The 15,819-nt window shown below is 40.6% G+C and overlaps 1 protein-coding gene across 1 annotated transcript in view; it reads left to right on the top strand.

Moving 5' to 3' along the window:
• Positions 1 to 4,132: 4,132 nt before the first annotated feature.
• Positions 4,133 to 15,819, top strand: part of RNF2 (ring finger protein 2) — a 45,272-nt gene continuing 33,585 nt past the window's right edge. The window contains exon 1 of the mRNA XM_059145893.1: positions 4,133 to 4,272. The gene's annotated coding sequence lies outside the window, so the exon portion shown is untranslated. The remainder of the gene's footprint in view (positions 4,273 to 15,819) is intronic.

The following is a 15,819-nucleotide window of genomic DNA, read 5'->3' on the forward strand; positions in this document are numbered from 1 at the left end:
TCACCATGTGATTAATAGGGCACACTTCTCAAGTTTTGAGGGAAAATAATCTTTTTTTTTTTAAGGTAAACTCCACCCCCAACACAGGGCTGAAACTGACAACCCCAAGATCAAGAGTCGCATGATCTTCTGACTGAGCCAGCCGGCCACCTCAAAAAGAATCTTTTTAACCTAGAGTTCATGGAGTCATCTACCTATAGTATGATACTTGTATTATGTAGTGTTAGCATTTTCCTACTGAAGATATGATTATTACCTTCAATTAGTAATGTAACATGGGTGCAGAGTATTAGTAGGAAATGTTTTTAGGGTAATATCCCTTAGGTCAGGTAAAAAAGTTAGCAAAAGGAATGTAGTTTGGATATGTCAATCACTAGACAGACTGACATTGATTTAATATACAACTAAAACAAAGGGGAAGAAAATGGCAAGTCCATTCTATTTACATGGTAGTCAATTCTTTTTTTTTTTTTTTAAGATTTTATTTATTTATTTGACAGACAGAGATCACAAGCAGGCAGAGAGGCAGGCAGAGACAGAGAGAGGGGGAAGCAGGCTCCCCGCTGAGCAGAGAACCCCATGCGGGGCTCGATCCCAGGACTCCAGAACCCTGACTTGAGCGGAAGGCAGAGGCTTTAACCCACTGAGCCACCCAGGTGCCCCATGATAGTCAATTCTTAACAAGCACAGAGAGTTTACTTTTGGAAGCATAACTTCCAGTTATGGAATAAAACTTCTTGGGAGTTTTTTCAAAATATATAGGAGCTCACTGGTGGGGCCGGGATGGGTGACATTAGTATTGTTCACCAATATCCCTACTTCTGACTTGGTTCAAGGACTCAGTCTCTATGCAGATGGCAGAGGCTATGTAACTAGTTTAGGTCAGTGAAATTCTACCAGTAATGTGTGTGTGTGTCTAAATTTTTTTTTGCAGTAATGTGTTGTGTGTTTTTTTTTCTCCAATATAAGGCTATGAAAAGTTCATTGGGATTCTTTCATCTCTTCCTCTTCCACAGGGAATCAGCTGCTATTATCTAGGTGAGATAGTTACAGAACAGTGGACCCTCTGTCAATCTGGTTCATGGAGTGACTGGAACAGAGGGCGTTTGATCCATATGAAGCATGAACAAGCAATAAATGTCTGTTGTGTTAACGCATGGAGATTTTGGAAACTTTATTATGATACCATAACAAATTCTTTCCCGATTAATATAGTCACGGGTGGCGTATAGCACTTTCAATGCCAAGTTTTTGAGTAAGATAAAATAGATAATATGAGTTCCATTAATTTGACAGTCGTGTCTTTCATATTAAGGATGCTAGCCTGAGGTCTAGCTTTTTAATCACATTTAATCCACATATCCCTTAAGTTTTCCATTTCCCACTAATTCTCCTGTGAATCTTTTAAAAGTACTATATTTAACTTTTATCCATAAAGTTCCCATGCTTTCAACAAATGATCACTTTTCGCAACATCGATTGAATTTCTTTTTTTTTTTTTTTTAAAGATTTTATTTATTTATTTGACAGACAGAGATCACAAGTAGGCAGAGAGGCAGGCAGAGAGAGAGAGGAGGAAGCAGGCTCCCCGCTGAGCAGAGAGCCCGATGCGGGACTCGATCCCAGGACCCTGAGATCATGACCTGAGCCGAAGGCAGCGGCCCAACCCACTGAGCCACCCAGGCGCCCCTCGATTGAATTTCTTTTTTTTTTTTTTTTTAAAGATTTTATTTATTTATTTGACAGACAGAGATCACAAGTAGGCAGAGAGGCAGGCAGAGAGAGAGAGAGAGAGAAAGAGGGAAACAGGCTTCCTGCGGAGCAGAAAGCCCGATGCGGGGCTCGATCCCAGGACCCTGAGATCATGACCCGAGCCGAAGGCAGCAGCCCAAACCACTGAGCCACCCAGGCGCCCCTCGATTGAATTTCTTAATGTAACCATACACCATTATCTTCACAGGCATAACTGGAGCAAAAGGTTCCGAATTATGAAGACACAGGCAGTTGTCATGAGTAAAGAAGTGATGGTTCTGCAACCGCACTATCTTTAGAAAGCGGACCATTATAGGAAGGGAGAAGAAGAAGCATGCTTTGATTGTAGTTCTCCCTTGACTTACGACAAGGCTACATCCTGCTAAACTGGTGGAGGTTGAAAACATCATAGGTCAAAATTCAGTTAATACACCTAAACCTACTGTCATCATAGCCTACCTTAAACGGGCTCAGAACACTTAGATTAGCTACAGTTGGGCAAAATCATCTCACACAAAGTTATTTTATAATAAAGTGCTGAATAGCTCATATAATTGAATATTGTACTGAAAGTGAAAAACAGAATGGTTGTATATGGGTACAAAGTGATTGTATCAGATTTTACTCTCTTGATCGAATGGCTGACTGGAAGTTGTGGCTCAGTGCTGCTTCCCAGTATCACAAGAGTATCCTATCACATATAGCTAGCCCAGGAAAAGATCAAAATTCAAAACCTGAAGTAGTTTCTACTGAACAGTATCACTTTCAACCACTGTTAGGTTGAAAAGTCCTACATGGAATTGTAAGTTGGGACCACCTGTATTTTGACCTTTTTTTTTTTCATACTGGAGAAAGAGCTTGACCTTGAAGATCTTATAGAGTCTGAGAATTGTCCTTCCTTCCTTCCTTTCTTCCTCCCTCCCCCCTCCTTTCTTTCTTTCTTTCTTTGTAAGTAGGGGATTCCAAGCTCAATGTTGGGCTGAACTCACCACCCAGAGTTCAAGAGTTTAATGCTCTACCCACTGAGCCAGCCAGGCTCCCAAGAATTGTCATTTCTATTTAAAGCTATAGACAGTGAAAATTTTCAAGTCACTGAAAAAGAATAATGTTTTGCTTTATTGGATCGTTAGGTAGGATACATAATGTGTTATCTTTAATATTTTAATACCTGTCTTCTTTCTTTCTACCCATCCAAAAACTATCTGCCAAAGTACTAATCAAATCCTAGCTCCTTATGAAATCTTCCTTCCACACACCAGCTGTAATTGATCCCTTTCTTTTCCAAAATCCTAAGTAAATTCATACCGTTTATTTGGCATTGCTTGGAGAGTTTCAGAAAGTTCAAAAACTGGAAAAGACCTAAGAATTACCCAACACAATATTCTCATTTTGCAAATGAAGAAAATTCAGTTCAGAGAGGTTATGCAATTTAAGTCTCATGGTTAGAGACAAAGTGGAGGCTATAAACCTAGTTTTATAGGGTGGTCCATTTCTTTATGTCACAAATGCCTTCATATTTACTGTCTGATTTTGTGGATTATCTTTTTAAGAGAATAGGACATCTCACCAATAGCATACCCTGAGGTCAGGGAACTCTTTCGCTTAACTTCTTCAGTGTATTGCTTAATTTGTACGCATTTCACATTAATTTTTTTGGCTAATTGTTTGTGTTTTAGGTGATGATGACATCTACTTAATCTATTACTTCTCATATTCTCACGTTCAGAAGATAATACTGGAAGGGGCCAAGAAGGAAGAAAACAGCAAGGTGTAATAGAGCTGATGAAAACTATCGGAATACTTACAGACGTCCAACAATGTACTTCTAGAATAGAAGGTCATTTACCCTGTAATAATTAGATGTTGTAGGGTCCCTCTGCCAGGATGGTAAGTGTGTGTCTGTTGAACGGGGAGGCAGGCAGCCGAAGTTCAGGTGAAGTTCTAGGGCTGAATGCCTAACGAGGACGTCTGCCGGGTGGGATGGGAGGAAGAACGGGAGGCAGTCACAGACAGCACAGCTCCCAGCCCAAACCCTAAATGCCGGCCGACGAGGGGTAATGGGTGGGCCGAAGCCGGGGCAGAAAGCTCCAGCAGCCTGAAGCTCGAGAACGAGGCCGCGCCGTCGACATCCGGGCGTTGCCCGGGGGCTGCGTCGACCCCGGCGAGGGCGCCGAGGGGCGGGGCCGGCCGGCCCGGGGAGGGGCGGCTCGCGCCCTCCAGGCCAGCACGCGGCGGCGCCCCCTCCCCTCGCGCCGCGGGCCTCCCCGCGCGGTGTACGTCCGCGTCCCGCGCCTCCGCCCCCTCGCTGGCTCGCTCCTTCCCGCCCTCCCCGCAGTGCCGGCCGAGCCGGCTTCCCCTCAGTCTCTCATGAATATTGAGCGGCCCCTGTTGTATTTCCCGAGCTCCATTGCGGAAGCCGAGGCTCGCCATATTGTGCGGCGGCGCCGGCGGCCGCGGCGGCTTGTACCTGAGTCTCGGTCTGGCCGCGGCCGGCTGAGTCCCGGGCTGGGGCAGGAGCCGGTGAGTGGGGCTGGCGAGAAGGCGAAGGGCCCGGAAACTGCGGGCCGGGACGCGCGTCGGCTCGGCGGGGCTGCGGGCGGCTGACGGCGGCCCGGGGGCCGGGGGTGTGTTGCCCGCGGGGGTGTGAGGGGAGATGGCGCCGCCGCCCCCGGCCGCTCTCGGGGCGGGGATGGTGGGGGGAGGCAGCTTCTCATTGTTCCCGTTCTTCAAGGGTCCGGCTTGCGGAGGACCCCGTGGGCGAAGCTCAGGGATTGAATTCCTTCCTTCGTTGGGAACCCCTTGCTGTCCGCTCCTCCGCGGAGGCCGGGGCCACTCTGCGGCCCCCTCGCCTCTCGCGGCGGGGGCTCCAGCCTCTCTGCGGGGCCTCTCCGAGGCCAGCCGCGTGGACTGCGGGGTTTTTCCTCCGGGCTTCCCCTCGCTGCCCGGCAGTCTGTGTCTACACCGTGGGGGTGGGGTAGGGGCGCTTTGTGCGGAATGCCCCCTTTCCCCCCCGCGGGGCTGGAGTCTGGGTTCGCTGGTGGAGGCGCTCCTCGGCGTCGGGGTTCCTTGTGGGCTGCGGGGAGAGCCCCCCCCCCGGGTTAAAACATTCCTGGAGTGCCGCCTGCCTGCCCGCGAGTATCTGTTGCTGCTCTCTGAAACCGCGAGGTTGCCCCGGAGGAGTCGTGGGGGGAGGGGGTGTCTTGGTTTGTTTCTGATGGAAGCCTCGCGTTTTGAACCCTGTCGTTGACGCCGAGATCTTCGGTATTGGGTGTCGCCAGGGAACCGTAGACCTGGTTGTCAAGAGACTTTGCCTCCTCTGGAAGTAGCTTCCTTGCTCCCGGAGATACTGTTAGTAAAAATTGGTCTTTGAAACTTCCGAGGTTCATTCCGATTATCCGCCCGCTGAGACCTTTATGGTCTTCCCGTCTTTAGACCTTTTTGGGGTATATACTGCATGGCTGTCAGAAAGTTTGAGAGAATGTGTGCCTTTAAGGGGTAAAGTGGCTTGAAAATGTTAGGTTTCCTTGAGGTGTCTGAATAAATTTGCTGTAACAGGATAGGTTTGCATTCAGTGTTTTGGTAATACGCTTTACTTTTAAAAATTAAAAAAAAATTGAGACGTGGGTTGGATGTTTTAGACTGAGCATTATGTTTAAAACTCATGTCTGAGTGATTTGCATTACATAATCTACTTTTGGTGAGTTCCAAGACGATAAGCTGGAATACTTAGTGTAATTGGTAGGTAATCTACTTTCCCCTTTTTGCATTGGGGTATAGTTGTTGAATTTTTTAATAACTTAGATTGGTGTCAGATCAGGCTTCTTACAGTAAATATTTGACCCTTTGATTTACAAAGAATTTAAATGGCAGCAATAAGATTTTTGGTGATTCCCCCCCCCCCCACCCCCGGAATTTATACTTGTCACAATCAACAGGTATCTTTTAAAATCTGGATTGTACATTTAACGTGTTCAAAGCAAAATGATGGGTGGTTTTATAAGACTCCATTTTCCAGCGATAGCACAGCAAATATGGCCCCTTACTTTTTCTGAAGATTTGAGTTATTTCCTTCAGGTACACTTGTGGAATCCTCCTTGAGGTTAATTATAGTATGTATGAGAGTGATTTGGAGAATTTATGAAGGAGAAGTGCCTGAATAGGCTAGCCTGAGTATTTTAAAAATAAGCTTGTGGTCCTCATATGTGCTGCACTGAAAATTTTCAAATTAGAGCCACTAATATTATGTAGACAATGCACACATTCAAAATACTGAGACATTTTGAGAATTTTGAGTTTTTCTCTGCCTGTATTGAGCACTCAGCTAGTTCCTAGGTTTGTGTGGATAGAAATACTGTATAGAGCAGGTCAGCAAATATCTTAGGAATTTCATTTTTGTATTATTGACCTTTAGTGTGTAGTGTGAGGTCATTCTCTGATTTATTCATGATTTGTGTTTTTATTATGTGGTCTTTGGAGTAAAGGTGATTTATGTCTAATGAATAATATATAACCAGATGTTTCAGCGACAGTTTCATTTCTGTACATTAAGCAAAGAAGCATAATTCCTTCCACCAAGAGAAGTGAGTTAACATGAAAATGTACTTTATTAAAGTTATGGACACATTTTTAGTATGACTTAAAGCACTCATAATTTTGTGGCAACTCATTTATTAAGTCTGGGGAAACTAAACAATGCATCACGGTTTGCCATTTTTAGAAAAGGAAAAATACTGTCGGATTATGTATGTTCTGCCCACATACAGATCTACATTGAGTGTTTATTACACTTGGTGTGAAGGCCTTTTTATTAGACACATTATTCAATTTCATTTTTTCCCCATTTCTCTGAAATCCTAGTTAGCATAGTAACTTACTGAATTTTTTTTTGCATTTAATTGAACAGATCCCCATATAATGGGGGGGCGGTGCAGAGGTACAATAACATTTGCCCTGTCCTTTCCCTCTCTGTAGGTCAAGATATCCTATTTATCCCCTTCATCCCTAGGTTTCCATGTAATGTGTCAGATGGGTCCTTGGGTATTTCTTGTTGAAAGGAATAGAGCTTGGTTGATTTTACATGGACGTACTGACTATGGTAATACAACTCTTGGCGCATAAAGAGAAGGTGGTGTTAGTATTTTTACATCGGTAGCAGGAGCTAGGTAATGAGTCCCTGACTTTATAGATGTAGGTGGTAAGGGAAGTAGGTGGCCCACGATCCATTTTTATGCTACTTGGAGGAACTCCAGTAGAATTGGCATTGGATTTTCAAGTTTAAAATTCTTTTCACTTCTCTTTTGCCTTACAGATGTTATAGGCAGGTGAAGTGGGCTAGTATGTCTGGGCCTAGTGATACTCTATGTTGGAAGCTCAGCTGTGAACATTACTAAAAATTACAGGAAGGATTCCTGTTGTTTGCATTTGCTTTCTCCCATTTCATTTGGAAATGGATTAACAGTGTTTTTGCTGCTTCTCCGTATCTTCCATTTTGTCATAATTAAAAATATAAGTTTGTTAGGTACAATAATGAAAGATTATTTTTGTAGCTCACCTTAGATTAAGTTGTCTAATGAGGCTATTTTATTAAGTAACAGACCATATGAAAGCTATCAGAGCATTTTGGTCATTGATTTTCAACAGATGTGTTGATTATGGACTCTCCTGCAAGGGGGATTTCTTTTTGTTACTATGCTACAGAGTGCCTTTGCATTTTATGAAGAGGTTAGATTCTAAAGTTGATGCATAAAGTGAAAGTCACACGTGGTAAAAAAAAAGAAAATGATTTCTTGAAAATCCCTTAGGAAGGGAGAACAATATGCCAATAAATCTAGATTACCTTTAGTGTTGGAAAAGATTAGTGTTCAACAAAAGAAACAGCTTTCTATTGCATTTGGGGCCATATTGAACAATGAAATATGTATTTTTTAAAAATTTTTAAAATCTTTATTTACTTTTTAATTTTTTTATTTTAAAGGTTCTATTTATTTGAGAGAGAGAGAGAAAATGAGAGAGGGCAAGCACTAGAGGGGGACAGTCAGAGGGATAAGCAGACCCCCTGCTTGAGTAGGGAGCCTGATGAGAACTGATCCCGAACTGATCTGGGGACTCCAGGATCATGACCTGAGCTGAATGAAGGCAGTTGCTCAACCAATTGAGCCACCCAGGTGCCCTTTATTTTCTTTTTAGAGTAAGCTTTGTGCCTAGTTTGGGGCTTGAACTCGTCCACAAGGTCCAGAGTCGCATGCTCCACCAACTCTACCAGCCAGGTGCCCCTCCAAAAATGTATTTAAATGTAAGAATCACAGCATGGTCATGCTTATGTGAGTAGACGCTTGTGCGAGCTGAGACCTTTGAAGAGCGGCAGGTGAGCTTTTTACCATCTCATATTTTCTGTGGGATATGAGCTCTAGTAAAGGGAGATGGTTTTGTGTGTTTAGAATACCTTGTGCTATTTAAATAATTCTCATTTCCTTTCTTTTTTTCTTTCCAAGTTGGATAGTTTAAAACACAAAAGTGGAATGATTTTTGTGGTGCACCTCAACAAATTTTTAAAAGATTTTTAAGTAATCTCTATACCCAAGATGGGATTTGAACTCAGTCCTGAGATCAGGAGTTGCGTGCTCCACCAACTGAGCCAGCCAGGCACTCCTTAGCAGACAAATCTAAAGGGTTTTGAGTTATCCTTTATAAAATAGATTTTATCTATAGGAATAATTCCAAATTTTCTTAACTTTTCAGTGAAGGTGCAAGATCTCTAAAAGGAGAGCTGTTTGATAGTGTATTAGTCCTAGTAGAGAAAACAGTAACTTGAGTAAGAATTTCAGCAGAGGAGTTTTATTTTTTATTTTTTATTTTTTATTTTTTTTTAAAGATTTTATTTATTTATTTGACAGAGAGAAATCACAAGTAGATGGAGAGGCAGGCAGAGAGAGGAAGGGAAGCAGGCTTCCTGCTGAGCAGAGAGCCTGATGCGGGGCTCGATCCCAGGACCCTGAGATCATGACCTGAGCCGAAGGCAGAGGTTTTAACCCACTGAGCCACCCAGGCGCCCCTGCAGAGGAGTTTTAATGTGGGGAGTTGGTTGGATGGTTTTAAGAGCAAAAAGAGAACATTACAGTGTAATTGACCTAAGAGCTCAGAAAAAAAGAGTCCATTGGCCTGGTTCTGAACCTTTGAGGAGGTCACCATTCAGCTGCTGATCAGTTTCTGCAAGTACCTAAAAGTACCCAGAGTCGCTGGAGACTAAAAACTGTTGTTTCTGCCAGGGTGAGGGGCTGCAGTTGCTGCTGCTGCCAGGAACTGGAAGCAAGTCCTTTCACCCCTCTTTTTGCTCTCCAGTTTTCCTTTTACTACCTCCACTGTTGAAGCCTAACAGGGAGAGCTGGCAGAAGAGTACGTGAAATAAAATTGTGCAGTCTCAGCCCCAGCGCCAAAGTGCGGTATCTAGAATGGTGGTTTTGGAGTTGAGAGAGTGAGTAAATGATCGGCACAAAATAGTGTAGGTTAAAGTACAATAATTTAAATAGGGATTTTTGTCCTTACCTTGCCTGCTCAAAAAACATGTGTTGATTTTCTTCTGTGTGCCAGACCCTATTCAAGGGGTTAGGGGTAGAAAATGTATTGAACAAGGTCTCTGTCCTTAAGGAATTTAGAGTCTAAGTAGGGATGACAAATAAACCATCTTACAGTGTGTTAAATGCAATAACAGACGAGTGATGTGCTTTGAGAACCCAAAGGACCTTGCAACCTACTTGCCTCTTTGCCTTCTTAAACTTAATGACTACTATTTTTATTTTGTATCTTGATCAAATCCAACTTTATTCTCTCTGCTGTGTTCAGCTCAACTATGAAGGCTCTTTACCGGAGATACCACAATATTGTTATGTAGTCAGAATCATTACTAGTTAAGCATTTCTGTGTGCCGTATTGATTTAGATTGTAAAGCTATCACTTTCTCCGCACTTTTAGCCTAGCCTTGTGCTGTAACATAGAAGATGTTTGAGAAATTTTGTTTTTGCAGTAGATGATGGGAATTAAAATGTGGATTATTACTTTGCAGACATTGTTTCTTCCTTCCAAGGTCATTAGAAAGTAGTTTTGAGTAGAGCGTTTTTTGATTTTACAGATGTGAGAGTTGAAAGATTAAAATAATTGGTTAACTTAACCTGTATAGTACCAGCAGCTGATCTAGAAATAGGAGTTTGGATTTTTTATTCCAGAGCCAGCAATTTTGGCAGGGATTCATTTAATGGCTAAAAAAAAATCCTCTTCTATACCTCTCATTATTTTATAGGCTAATAATCTAAAGTCTCACAGTTACTTCTGGCAGAAAGACAGGCTCCTCATTTTATTTCCTAAAAATATGATCAGTTTCTTTTTATGTTGTTCTTTTTAATTATCCATTTTTTGTCTCCTTTTTTTCCCCTATTCCATTTGTTACTTACTACTGTCTCTATTAGCTATTGTAAAATATGCAAATCTGTAGTATTTCATTTTGACTTCTCTTAGAATAGTGTTCTGTTTGTTTCTACTACCATACACATACTATTAACTTAAATCAACTTAAAACCAACTGATTCTTCACTTTTAAAAAGATGTATGCCTCCATGCCAGTAATTGCATTAAACCTTCACTATTTACACTGTTTGCTATATAGAGTCCAATTCAATCTGGGACTGCTGTCTTGGAATCCGGCCAAATGTTTTATAGGAGGCTTTACTATATTACAGAAAGGGTAGTGTTGTGTATAGTGTGGAAAGAGTTTCAGAACTGAAGGCCAGGAGTCTTGGTTTCTAGGTCTGGTTTCACTACAAGCAAGATTATTGGCCTTTCTGTTTTCTATTTAAAAAAAAAAAAGCCACTCTTGCTGACCTCACAGATTATTTGTAAAGACATAAGAGGTAGTATAGGTAAAAGGTTTTGTAAACAGCAAAGCACATTGCAAATATATGGCGTGTAGGTGAAGAAAGAGAGACAGAGATGGATTAATCTCTGGCATAGATCCTGGTTATAGTTCTGTGTCTACTTTCAGGGGAGTTTTCTTATTTCAAAGTTGTTAGGGTGGAATGGAGTGTGGGAGGAGTTGTGGATGTCTCCTAACCCTTTCCCCAAGTCTAGTTTATGGTATAATATTCTCTCCCCCTTAAATAATTGCATTTTAAGGTTGACCTGTCTCATTAATTTCTTTACACCAGGGTCAGATATCTTCCTTATATCATTAGGTAGTAATATCCCAAGCTTTACTTACACATTAGGAGCAAAACTACCACTTTGTAGATTACTTAAATGACAAGGACCTGGGAGAGTAGGGGAAACAGATTGTATTACTGTTTTGACTGGAAACTACTCTAGTGGTTTTGTTTTACTTATTTGTTATTTTATGATATCAATTACAGAAAATATCTGCTTTTCACAATACACTTAGCAAAATTAGAAAATATATCTCTTGTTTACTTTTAATGAACTTACCCTCTTATCCTTGTTCTTAAAAATTTTAATTGGCCTATTTGTGAAGAAAACATGCCTCTTTGAATTAGTGGAAATATGCCTTTTTCTAGCTTTTTTATTTTTATGAGGTACTGTCCTCCAGGAATGTTGTCTCATGTGGCTATAAAGTAATGAAATATGTTAAAGACTCTTGAACATTGATAGTTGAGTATTGTCTAAAATATTAAGACTCAGTTTCTCTGTCCTTATGTTATTATAATTGTTTATGTTTGTATTTAAATGTAGGTCTCATTTCCAGTTTGGGTTAACCAGTGATAAATTACCAGTGTAGCCTCCTGAAATACTTTTTTTCTCAGTAGTCTCCATAACTTTTGGAAAGGTAATACTATAAATGTATAGATAACATGACAATCAATACTAGTTTAATTTCTTCTGAAACCTTTTGGATAATCTGTTGCAGTAATTGATTTAGGAAAATTAAGAAGACAATATTGGTGAGGGAAAAAAGTGTCACACAGTAACCTAGCTGTTTTTCATTTCTTTTTTTTTTTTTTTTTAAAGATTTTATTTATTAATTATTTGAATGAGAAGAAGCACACGCATGTGTGAGCGTACGGGGAAGGGCAGAGAGTGAGAGAATCTCCGAGAGCTGACTCTGGGCTAAGCATGAGCCTATGTGCTGCTCTGTCTCAGGAATCTGAGATCTTGATCTGAGTCCCCCAGGTGCTTCATGTTATTCATCTCTTAAATGGATTGTTTTTAGTTTTAATACTCATGTTAAATATTTCTTGGTCCTTTAAAAAATAGCTTAGGAGCTGATGGGAAAATTGATAATGTATTGAATTTTTTTTTTTTAAATTAAATATAGTTTCAGTCATCACTTTAATTTTTTTAAGTGTATTTTTGGGGGCATTTTAAGAAGAAAGTTAAAAATCATGTTTTCAGTACTCAGTTTTAATTCCTCTTAAATTTTGATGTATTTCTTTTTGGAAATTTTATCTTTTGGTTTTCGTTTTGTTTAAAATGTAGTTTAGACTGATTTTATATTATGGACCTGAATTTATGTGTGTTTTTAAATTCTTTTGATATCACAAACATTTTCTATGCCATAACCAGTCTGGTAACGTTTTGACAATGGTATGATACCTCAGATGGATTTAACAGTGGTTGGATCGTGGGGTTCCTTTTAGCTTTGTATTTATGTTGGTTGTAGGAAAGTCCAGAATTCATTGTGACAGCCAGATCAAAGTAAACAAGCAATATTTTGGTCTCCATAAATTCACAAGAATCAATCTCTAATCCTTGGCAGTAGCTTTGTTGCATTATAGCTGATGAAAACTGAGAAGGATTAAGAGCAGATAATCTCTGGTTTTTCTGTTTATTAGGTTTTGGAATTCTTTTTTGGAGCCAAGTGTTCTTAGCCTTCAGTTCTGGGCTCTCTTAAGGCACCATTATTCTGAGATTTAGGGCATGTGTTTTGAGTATGGTATCCCACCCCGCCTCCCACCCCCAACATGAGAGTTCCTAACTTTTTTCAGATTCTTAATGGAGTTGTGGATTCAAAAGTTAAGAAATGTGGACTTAAAGGATTTCGTTAAAAAGTGGATGTAGAGGGAAAGCTGTACAAAAAGTGCCTGCAAACAGTATCTTGTGTTGAATTAATGTCAGTTTTCTTTTTTGTTCATTGTTTAATAATATAGAATCAGTTTTGCTTATGAACGGGTGATTTCACTATTTTAGCTACTTACATCTTTTTTCTAAAAGATTTTATTTTTAAGTAATCTCCCAACATAGTGTGGGGCTTGAACTCACAACCCAAAAAAACCAGTAGGTTGCATGCTCCACTGACTGAACCAGCCAGATACCCCAAGTTTTTATTTTTCTATTTATTTATTTGTTTATTTATTTTTAAGGATTTTATTTATTTATTTGAGAGAGAGAGAGAGAGACAGAGTGAGAGAGTATGAGAGGGGAGAAGGTCAGAGGAAGAAGCAGGCTCCCCATGGAGCTGGGAGCCCGATGCGGGACTCGATCCCAAGACTCCGGGATCATGACCGGAGCCGAAGGCAGTCGCTCAACTAACTGAGCCACCCAGGCGCCCATCCCAAGTTTTTATTATAGTATATATGGTTTTCTCTTTTTAACATTATTTGAACTCACATTAAGATTACCAAAGTGTAATTGCTAGTAAGTAGCTTTTAAAAAATATTTTGATATATACAGATTTAAATATATTTTCATTGCTGATAAGGAACTCTGCCTTAATGGACATAAGATATATACATCTGTACACTACCTAAAACATGTTTATTTTATAAAGAGGTTAAATCTTTTTTTTTTTTTTTTAAGGATTTTATTTATTTATTTGACAGAGATCTCAAGTAGGTGGAGAGGCAGGCAGAAAGAGAGAGGAGGAGGAAGGCTCCCCGCTGAGCAGAGAGCCTGATGCGGGGCTCGATCCTAGGACCCTGGGATCATGACCCGAGCTGAAGGCAGAGGCTTTAACCCACTGAGTCACCCAGGTGCCCCTAAAAATGTTAAATCTATATATTAACTCAGAACCATGTTGGTTTCCAGTATTGATGAGCTGTGCCAATTTTTGCTGCTTTAATGAACGTAAAGATTATGCTAATCTTTTAAAAAAGATTATTTATTTATTTGACAGAGAAAGAGAGAGAAATCACAAGTAGGCAGGCAGAGAAAGGAGGGGAAAGCAGGCTCCCTGGTGAGCAGAGAGAAGAAGCAGGGCTTGATCCCAGGACCCTGAGATCATGTCCTGAGCAGAACCCACTGATCCACCCAGGCACCCCTATGCTAATCTTTAGATTTATCAGAGCTGTAAAACTTCTTTCTGTCCTCAGAGCTCCTGATTTCTTTTTCATGCTTCTAAGATCCTGGTCTTTGGAACCCCAGACTGCTTTTTCAGTTTAAAACTTTCTTTGGTGCAAGTTGTAGAAACCTAGAGATAAAGTCCAGAACAGAAGAAAGATTAAATCCATTTATCTTTTTTTTTTTTTTTTTTTTTTAGATTTTATTTATTTATTTGACAGAGACACAGCGAGAGAAGGAACACAAGCTGGGGCGAGGGGGATGGGGCAGGAAGCACTCTTCCGGCCTAGTAGGGAGCCCAATGTGCGTGGCTCAATCCCAGGACCATGACTTTAGCCAAAGGCAGATGCTTAATGACTGAGACACCGAGGTGCCCCTAAATCCGTTTATTTTTTGGAATTGTTTCAAGAACCCAAAATGAGAATCCAGGTCTCCTGGATCCCAGTCTGTCTGCTACTATTGAATATGCATAGGGACATAATAGTTTTTCTTTTCTTGCAAGAGAAAATCTACCTTGTGTGACAAAGAGACAAACGTTCTTCACTTCTCTGTTCTTATCTTTCATTGTCTTAAAACTGTTATAAGTCTGTGCTTACTATTTTGGGATTTGAAAAATGGAAACTCCCTCCACAAACTCCTAACACTGTGTTACCTTAGAACGTAACTTTTATGTAGCTATAATTGTAGCACAGATGCAAATCAGTGGCCTCCTGTCATCATTTTATCTTGTGAGTATCATTAGTCATTGCATATCCTATTAACAATTGTTACATTTAATGACTGCGGAAATTTCCTGATGTTGATGTTGCAAGTGTGTCTCCTTGCTGATGGTGATGTTGCTATTGTAGTAGTACCAGTAGTCTTTGATGTGGTTAAGGGCATGGCCTCCTTAGTCAAATAGACCTACATTTGAGTCTTGCCTTTGACACTTATTATTGTGAGACCTTTAAGCAAGTTGCTTATTAATTTACACTTTAGCTCAATTTCCTTATTTCTTAGGTGAGGAAAATAGTACCTGCTTCATAGGGTTGTTATGATTAAGCAGAATTTCAGAGAAATGATAAACCCTCTAAGTGTTTATTATTATTTTTTTTCAAAGATTTTATTTACTTATTTGACAGACAGAGATCACAAGTAGACAGAGAGGCAGGCAGAGAAAGAGAGAGAGAGAGAGAGGGAAGCAGTCTCCCCGCTGAGCAGAGAGCCCTATGCGAGACTTGATCCCAGGACGCTGGGATCATGACCCGAACTGAAGGCAGCGGCTTAACCCACTGAGCCACCCAGGCACCCCTAAATGTTTATTATTAATAACATTTCCTAGTACTGGGATTACTGGGTAAAAGCATTCATATATTTTTGTATTTGTGGAATTGAATTGCCTCACTGCTTTCTTTCTGAAAGTGTTATTCCATTATTCTAGCTGCTGTTATAAGAGAATTTGGGGGCATAAGCCTTCGGCTTTCTCTGTTACCCTCATTAATCATATTCTTTTGTCATTACCACAGATTTAATTTTTCAGCAGATATGCCTTTGTCAGAAGTGTAGACCCTGTTACTGTATTTTCAGTGACACATTGGAGTGTTGCTGTGATTTCCTATGCTGTTATTTGCTAATGCTTATGTGTGTGTTTATCAACACTTCTGTGTCTGTCAAGAGTCCGCACTTTATGGACATTTCTCTTCCCAGGAAAGGATAACACCCTTGCTATACCACTTTTCAGAAGTTAGCTTTTATTCTGGCATATGGGGCTTTGGACTAAAACTCAGTAGTTATTAGACTTTTTAGCTTTGT

This window comes from Mustela lutreola, chromosome 14 (assembly GCF_030435805.1).
Source record: "Mustela lutreola isolate mMusLut2 chromosome 14, mMusLut2.pri, whole genome shotgun sequence".
NCBI classification, from domain to species: domain Eukaryota; kingdom Metazoa; phylum Chordata; class Mammalia; order Carnivora; family Mustelidae; genus Mustela; species Mustela lutreola.